The sequence below is a fragment of the Stegodyphus dumicola genome, chromosome 3 (assembly GCF_044657685.1).
Source record: "Stegodyphus dumicola isolate Sdum_Otavi_A_Nest chromosome 3, ASM4465768v1".
Lineage (NCBI taxonomy): Eukaryota > Metazoa > Arthropoda > Arachnida > Araneae > Eresidae > Stegodyphus > Stegodyphus dumicola.
Genome location: NC_140770.1, coordinates 251,983,343 through 251,992,452, shown reverse-complemented (window position 1 = coordinate 251,992,452; position 9,110 = coordinate 251,983,343). Strand labels below are relative to the sequence as shown.

The window sequence follows — 9,110 nt, the reverse complement described above, 5'->3', positions numbered from 1 at the left end:
AGGTAGAGAATCGCCAACACATTATTAAGCAATATTATTAGAATTTAATTTAATCAACTGATTTAAAAATATCATTACATATATATATATATATATATATATTCACACCACTACCCGGCCTTTATTTGCGGAATGCTTGGTCGTAGTCATATATCCAATTAAGTACGTTAAAGTGTTTTAAAATGACAAAAATTTTCATATTTTGACCTTTTGACCATGTCAAATTAAAAAAAAATAATAATTTTCGACAACTAACGAAACGTAACTTTTAATGAAGGTCTCCCTGGATTTATACGTGGGAAAGTTTTATACTCGTTATGAAAAAATAAAAGGGGCACAGTGAAAGTTTCGCAGCTGTACGACAAAAAGGGAGCGGGATATTTAATTTCAAAATTTGCAGTTTTTGATGTCATTTTCAACTTGTGTCTTGAGGGATCGTTAATTTAGAATAACTCGAGGCAATAAGTTTAAATGAAGTGTAGCAAAAACTGTGTTTAATTTAATAGTCGATGCAAGGAATTAAAGTGGTGTCTACATCAGATTTTTGAATGCTGATTGGGAATTGTAAAATTGTTAATATTAATTAGTTACATTGTCAAGTCTAACTGAATTGTTCAGCAAAAACACCTAAAAGGAAATCAGGCTAAATTTGAAACAACGTCAGTACTGCAGTATGCGCTAAAAAGTCAAATATCTATAATACATTTTATGTCCTTCATTATCAAATAATAAAATAATTTTATTCAGTGAAAAAGAATGTTAAATAAAATACGTAAATGGGAAAGAATGTTAGTGTCGCAATTGAGATCAAAATTTGCTTTTTGTTGGTTGTTCGGCAGCTGTTTTCTGTCATTTCTTCTCATGGATCATCTGTCTTTATCACCGAATGTTTGTACCAGAATTATTCTAATGATGCCCTAAGACATCATTAGTATTCATTTCTTAAATGACATTATTATTATTAGATCATTAGAATCTATTGCTTGTAAAGCAGCGAGTGGTCTCGAAATCAATTAAGTTGTGACGACTTCAGCTCTGATCGTAAGAACAGGAAGTGATCAGTCTTCCATTCCGGCGAATTTCATGTGGTTTCTAATACTGTAAAAGCAAAGGCTTATCCGGTGTAGTTCTGTCTCTCATAATTTGTTATAAACAGAAAGTGTGCTTCAGAAAGTTTGCAAGTTCTTTATAGTGTTACGAAATGTCCAGTCGCGGTAAGATGGCTTCCTCGCAAAGTAGTTTTAGGGTTGCCATAACAGACAAGGGAAGGCAGGGTTGCCACATTTGTCGAGAAATCGTCCCTTTGGCGATATACCATGGACGGATGGAGAACCTTCTGGAACGAATTCTTATCGGTTTAGCCCAGAATGTTCCCGAACACAAGCCGAAAGCTATATAAACCCCGCTGGCCCGCAATCAGTTAGTATGTGCCACGTCTAGCGAGCTGATAGTCAGTCACTGAGTGAGTGTGCCTCGTCGAGAGGGCGAGTCGGAGGGTGTGCATCGTCGAGTGCGAGTTAGTTAGTATCGAGTCAATCCCTGCGTAGTCGATCGAGTTGACAGCCGGCCAGCGAGTGCCGAGTGGGTCGTCGAGTGCATCGAAGAGTCTCTTAGTGTATCGCGAATTAGTGCATCGTCGAGTTTTGTCTTAGACTGTGCTGAGTCGAGAACTATACTCTTGTGTATCGTCGAGTGCATCGCGAGTTGTAGCGTGGAGAGTCTCGAGAGTACATGGAGTTCCGAAAACGACCAAGCAGAATTGGAAGCTGTACTCTGATGCTTTGCAGTGAAGCTGTCTCCACTGTGAAAGCTTGATAACCTGAAAGCTGTGTCGCTGATTGTGTCAGCGTGTTTATAACAGTTTGACGACTGTGAACGAGATTTTGGAGTTGTCGTGATTAATATTGGTAAATAAAGTGTGTTTCGATACTTCAACAAGTGTCGTCGTTATTCACTCCAAATCTACAAACCCCCTACGAACGTGAAGGAAGAAAATAACGTAAGAACTGGTGAAAGAAGAGAAAAAAGTAACAATATTGCAACCATTTGGCTGCTTCCGTAAGTTCTTTTGAAGGTTCATGAAGGAGTGTCGTAACGTTTTCGCTCTATTAGCTGCCTGTAGGGAAGGATGTGTGAGAAGAACAGAAAATTGTCTTTCCTTGAGGCAGAAGGTAAGTTCTTGGGTTTAGATGATGGATAATTTCAATTCTGACATTTATCAAATGGGGAATTTGACAAAATATACAGATTGATCTGACAAAAGAAATGTCGCTTTAGTATTCTTTTCTGCACTTAGTGCATTAGCTGAGCATGTCCATCTGCTGAGCATCTTTGGCAGGTGAAGCAGTGGCTTGGACATTTTTCTAGACTTGAATTGTTCAATATGTATGATATTAACATGAAGTATCGCTTTAATTGTACTAGACAGTTCCAGAAAGCCTATAGAGGTATTTCAATAGCATATTCTTTAATTATGATGAATTATTTTTCCTTGATAACTGGACAATTTTCTATAATCAGATCTTCTATTTTTTCTTCAGTAGTACCTCTAGGCATTTCATTTAGGATTACTTTTATAAATCGTTCTCCATTCAGTTAGTCTGTGTTAGCTTAAAATTTCCGTAAACATCTTGCAGTGTTTCTCTAGGCGTTTGTGTTTTTGGTGTAAATAAAAATCTCTTTTTTGGTTATTGGTTGCATTTAGTTATAATAGCCATTTCCTTTTTGGCTATGGCTTCACATTCTTGCACAAACTCCCTAATTCCTAAATGTTATCCAACTCTTATGTCAACAATCATAACTACGATAGAAGAAATTTTTTCCTGATTCATTTTTACTGCTTTTACATTACGTTGTTTTCTTGTTACAATTATAGTCTGTTGGTAGAATTAAGCCTACTAGCGGCTGAGTAACAAAGTCGTTGAGCACTAGTAATTCGACCTGGTTTCAGTTCAGGAAAGGGGCTGGCTGCATGGGCGTTTTCATGGTTTTCCCCTGTGTGTGTTTTTCCCTCTAAGGAAGTCCTTAACGAGGGCATTACTTCCATTGGCAGTTTCTGAATTCAAACAAAGCAAAACCAAACTCTTGATAGAACTGCCAATCTGTTCGATTGTATAGCTTCCATTAGTTCAGTAGATGCTGGCCAGACGATATAGTGGTTAGGGGAGCCTGACTGCGATATCGAAGGCCCCGGGTTTGAATCCCGGGGAAGGCGTGGATGTAAAATTGTCTGTCCCTTCATAGGAGGTATCTGGCTGCCTATTAGGTGCCTCCACAATAAAATGGGCACGACATCTGGCCTTAGAAGTGGCCAATAGCGTTATAGGCAAGTGCCCGCCATTAAAGTTCAGCGGAACTTTTTGCTGAATTCTATATAGCATTGATACGGGTTTCGAGCAGCTCGCCGAATAATTCATAAAGTCCTGTGGCTTCCTGAAAAAGCAGTTTTAGGAGGTTGAGAGCGCTGTAAGGGTTTGTAACCGAAGGGGGGGGGAGGTCAGTGTATTACGTAAACATAAACTAAAGTATAAAAAAGGTTCTAACTCAAAAATTCACAGAACGTCTTTGAAACCGCTAGTGTTTGAATTGGACGGAAGTGTGTGCACGTGTGTATGAGTGATATTGCTGTGCATTTTATAGTAAGTAAATAAATAATGTATTTAATAATTACAGCAAGCCATTGTGTTACACTATAAGATATAAAAAGATTAATAATTGCGATGTTTTTTCCAGAAATAATTTCTCCAGAGATATGCTTTCAAAGTATATTTATCCCAGGATATTTCTTCTAGTGATATTTCCCCCCCCCCACCAATCAGCAAATGCAAAGTATGGATAGACAGAAAAACATGAAATGTTATTACTAAAAAAATAGGGCTTTTAAAGCAATAATTGAAACTCTTTTTTAAATATATATACATATTTTGCTAAGTTTATCCTTTACTAGTTAATGCCCTGAAAGATCATTTTGTTAAATTCGTCTAAGATTTTCACATTTCCTGGCATCATTGATTTGTAAGAAATACACTATAATGAATATGTGCTTTACTTTTTAAAATCGGATGAATTAATTTTCAATAATTCATTATCTGAGTTGAAAATCAAATTCAGTTTATTTCCACTTCTTTTAAAGAGATGCAATAACAATTTTTTGGGGGGGGGGTGTTGAAGGCATTTCAGGATAAGGTTTTCGTAAAAAGTTAAAGGATTTTATCCCTTATTTACATTCAAATGAGCTCATTGCAGGTGGGGTAAGAAAACTAGGAGAAGAAATGTTGTCTTTTATTAGAAAAGCCCTTCAGAAACATCTGCGAATGAACAAAATGCCGAAACTTGATGGTAGACAGCTGAAAGATGGACTACATTCTACCGCTATTTTCAAATGGGTTATTACAGTAAAATAGCTAGATTGGAATTTGTCCAACCTGCTTCGACTTTTTTTCGTTAACAAGCCCTCACACTGTTCCCTTCATTGAATGCAAAACGAAAGTGTCAGATCCCCCACCAGGTGCCCATTTGGTATTGCGCACTGTGAATTGAGACGTTCCCGTGCCCCATTCGGATACCCATTCTTATTGTACTACTGGTATTGTACTCGGCGTTATCTTCGTTTGCAGCTGCTTTTATTTGTAAGATCGGAAAAGAAATGAGTAAAAAAAGTATCAGGTGGATGCAGGAAAAAAAAAAAAAAAAAAGTGTGAGGGTAGGATGGGCATATGGTGGATCCGGAATGTACGATTCATCGCTGCCTTTCATCTCGGAATTAAAGTATTTTATTTTTAAACATTTAATTATATTTTTAAATCACACATATTAGTATAAGTCGGATTGTAGTTTATTAAGGTAATATCATATTTTAATATGCAGTTAACCTTTACTATCTGACGTAATTGAGAGCTGTGTTGCAAGCAGAAAAATTTGTAAATTGCAGAACATTTTTTGACGTTCTTGTGTAAATATTGGGCTTAAAAAAAAAGTCTTGAAATAAAAATTTTTGGCAACAGTTTATTATTTGAAATGAGAAATATCGTCTGCTATTTTTAAATTTATTCTTCTTTCAAAATATCACATACAAACAAGTTATAGACTGAAGGATGTTTTTGCGCTTTCCGAAGAGGATTATTCCGATTTCACATTTTAAAAACGTTGTGAAATGCATGGTAATAAAATTTCTAATGCAAGCAGCATTATTAATCGGAAAGGGAAAAACTGTCAGTCATTACTTCTACATGGAAAGAAGACTCCCGAAAAAACATACATACTGTTACTAATTTTTCTGAAGTTAAGTCGGTGGTAACAGGAGAAAATCGGCCGACGTAGAAGTGAATTGCAGAGTCTTTAAACACACTTGTAGTCACAATAAACAAAATAATACACCAGAATTTTCAACTTGAAAAAAAAAAAAAAAAAAAAAAAAAAAAAAAAAAAAAAAAGCCAAATACGTAGCGTTCACCAGCTTTCCCCCAGGCAGCTCTGTATGACCACTGTTTAGCAGGATAAAAGGAAATACAGTGTGACCGTTGATGATGCATGGCTTTAATTAAGTGACTGTAATAAGAAAAATTTTCGATTATTTATTATCGAAAACGAAGATACAAAATGTACAAACCCGGTTCCGTCAATTTAAAGAAGATTTCAGTAACGTTTTTTGTTATTGGAGAAATTAAAAATAAGAAGAGTAGGGGGCGAAGTAACATTAAAATCAACTCAACGTACTATTAAGACGAAGTTTTGGGTCCGATATTTGCAAAAGAAATTCCATTTCTTTATCCCAGTGCTTCTAGATGAATGAAACTTTATGTAAACAAAGCAGCAAGTCATACTTCGAGAAGTACCACAGCCTTTCTCGAAAAAATGAAGACTGACACAAATATCGCATACATAACTTTTTAGCGTATTCTTTGAAAATCAAGTAGCCCTGGATATTTTACGGAAAGCCCATCGATCACGGAAATCACGATGCAGACTAGTCCAGAAAAAAGGTTATCAGATTGAACATTTAAAAAAAGCATGCTTTACATTTTAAACATTAATTAAATGGCCAAGGAATCGTTCTAAAAGTGTGCAAACACCCTGTCTTCTTCGCTTGCTAGATTTTTTATAAGCTTCGTCAGATTTGCCAAAGAGAATCTCAATGCAGATTAAGCAATTTTTATACGTTTTTCCAGTATTGAGTTGTATCTGAAAATAGTTTCCTGAACTGAAGTGGAAAAAGGGGTTTACACTCCTTTCTGATTATTCTTGAAACATTTAAATTAAGTTTCAAAAATGACTCCTGACTGCACAAGTCTTTGGTCTTTTTTTAAGGAGCATTTGTCCTTCAGAAAGACTAAATTTTCAGTTAGTTGTTATATTATTACATTATTATATTGTTGAGTGCGTACGGGTTCGTAATAGATTGAATGCTCAAGTCAAATAAAAGGTTAAATAAAATTTATTCTTATCAAAAGAAACATAACAGAACGCTGGAATTTTTCTCAGAAGTATTTGTACAAGTGCTCACAGTATCGCGCAGTAATAATCAGTAGTTATACTTTACTAAAAACGTTAAACAGAACGCAAAGCACAGCACAGAGAAAGCTAATCCTATCAACAATAACAACAGCAGCTAATTAAGCAACTGAGCTGTCTTTCTCCGGCTTTTTAAAGCTTTCGATCGGTCGCCAGAGAATTCTAATATAATTTCTTTGCTTTTTGAGATTCTGGAAACCAACAAGAGGATGGGAATACGGTTACAGTTAACACAGTAGTCAATTACATTTATTCAATTTCAATACAAATAAAAGAGATTCCATTTATTCAATGTTAAATACACGTGCTATGTTTTTACTTTTTTTCGACGTAACTTTCTCTTAAAATTTATCAGGCCTGCATTACACCGGAAAATAAAACAATTTTAATTATAATTCTACTAAAAATAACTAAATACAAAATTCGTAACAAAATTTTATGTTGTTAATTTTTTGTTTCAATTCTTATTCGTGTCCTTTCTGTTACTTAGATGGCCACCATTTTTGATTTAATAAGAATTTCTTGATTATATATGTATAAAATTAAAAAAGTCCAACTGGTGTTCATAATGTATTATGATTAACAGTTTCCTCTACTATTATATTGTTGCTTTCCACTGGTTCGTGGTTTGGAGTAATTGGTAACAAAACTTGAATCAAAGCAAAATTTATTCCCCAGTATTACACAGAAGAGTTCCAAAGACACGTTGACAGTCGTCGAAAATCTACGACAAACACGCTGAAACAATTAGCAACAAAGCCTTCAGGCTATAACACTATAATGGTGACAGCTTCACAGCAAAGCACTGAAGTAAGTACAGTAGGGGGGAGGACAGTTCTTTATTTCCCGTTCTACTGGGCCGATTGACAGAATTCAAATTGCGTTTTTCATGTCTCGAAAGCGCGACTTAGAATTTACATATATTTATTATACATTAGATTTACGTATAGCATTGTTCTAACATAGGTATTTTGACACAAAATAGGACTTTTTCTGAAATAAAATACCATTTCTTTCCCATATTTCGATTCTACGATTCAAATTATGCCTAGATATTAAATTTTGTAAAATTTGGTGCGAAATGTATGGAGAAATTCAAAAATTTATCTTGGCACAATTTTTTTCATTTTTCGCCAAGAATAATTCATTTAGCGAACTTCTTAATATGTGGCAACCAAATTTCCTTTCCCTTCCATTATGCCGGAGCGGATGGTTAGATTATTTAATTACGGCAAAGCCTCGAGGGCTATCTCGCCTTAGGGGAGGGATGCCTTCGTGGAGGACTTTCTTAAGAGAAACTGGCTCGTATACACGTTAGACATGGGAAAACCACGAAAACACCTGTGCAGCCAAGCCCGTTTGCGGGATTCGAACCTCGGACGGAAGTACCAGTTTACCGCTCGGCCGCTGGTAGGCTGTGCCGGAGCGCAAAGAAAAGGCACCTCTTTCCTATCTTTTTACATTGTGCATGAGCGGAGAAAAAGTCACATCGTTTCTACTTCCAAATAATTTTAACAGTCTAACCACATGTGATGTTTTATCGCTTTCAACAAATTTGCCAAATTTCAAAACGATTCAATTAAAATTTTTTTCCAATATATAAATTTACGGCTTCGGAAATTAGGAATAAAAAACTGTAATTTTTTGCAGGTGTGCTTAGAAATACGTCTACTTTAAGATGATGTAAAAATTTTATAGATTATAATTTTAAAATTTTTTGAAAAAATTATAAAAATTATTTTAAAATACAAATTTAAAAAATAAATCATAAATATGAGTGACCCTAAATTTCGAAATGTGAAAGGAAGAATCAATTAAGTTTAATAAAAAAAGAAGAGATCAATAAATATACTATACCAAACTCAATTAACATTGAGAGTTAATTTTTTAAAAACTATTTGTGCAATTTTGACAAAACTTAGTAGTTTAGCGTAATTTGAGTCGTAGAATCGAAATATGGAAAAACATTGGTATGTTATTTCAGAAAAAGCCCGATTTTGTGTCAAAACACCTATATTAGAACAATGCTATATATGAATCTAATACATATCCTAAGTCGCGCTTTCGAGACTTAAAAAACGCAAGTTGAATTTCGTCAATCGGCCCAGTAGAACGAGAAATATATAACTGTTCCCCCCTTTTTTTTGGCGGCGTGTGCAGCCCGAGACTCGGTCGATCACTCTGGGAACTCAAGACACCACTATTGAACTTAGCGTAATCTAGATACTCTCTTACTCTCCAGGTACTGGCAGGGTATATATAGCTTTTCACCTGCCTTCGAGAGCATTATCGGAAAAATTGGGAAGAACTCCTTCTAGAATGTTCCCACTCCGTTTATGACATATGCGAAATGGGCGATTTCGTGCCAAATATGGCAACCCTACCTTTCCTTTCCACTTTCTGGTCACAATAAACCCGTTTTGCGGGTAAACTGTTTAACCGTAGCTGAGCATTTCGCAACAATATAGACTTATTTATTAAAATTACTCACACAATACAGGATAACTCAGCATTATTATGTAATAAAAGTTAGTCTAAATGAATGATAAATGGTAATAAAAAGTTATTTAGAAACTTAATTTTGGGTCCTTGCATTTTCT

At 35.2% G+C, this 9,110-nt stretch overlaps 1 protein-coding gene across 1 annotated transcript in view; it reads left to right on the top strand.

Annotated features, from left to right (window-relative positions):
- Window positions 1–9,110, top strand: part of LOC118188461 (meteorin-like protein) — a 43,433-nt gene that overhangs the window by 12,630 nt on the left and 21,693 nt on the right. The gene's annotated exons all lie outside the window — the stretch shown is intronic.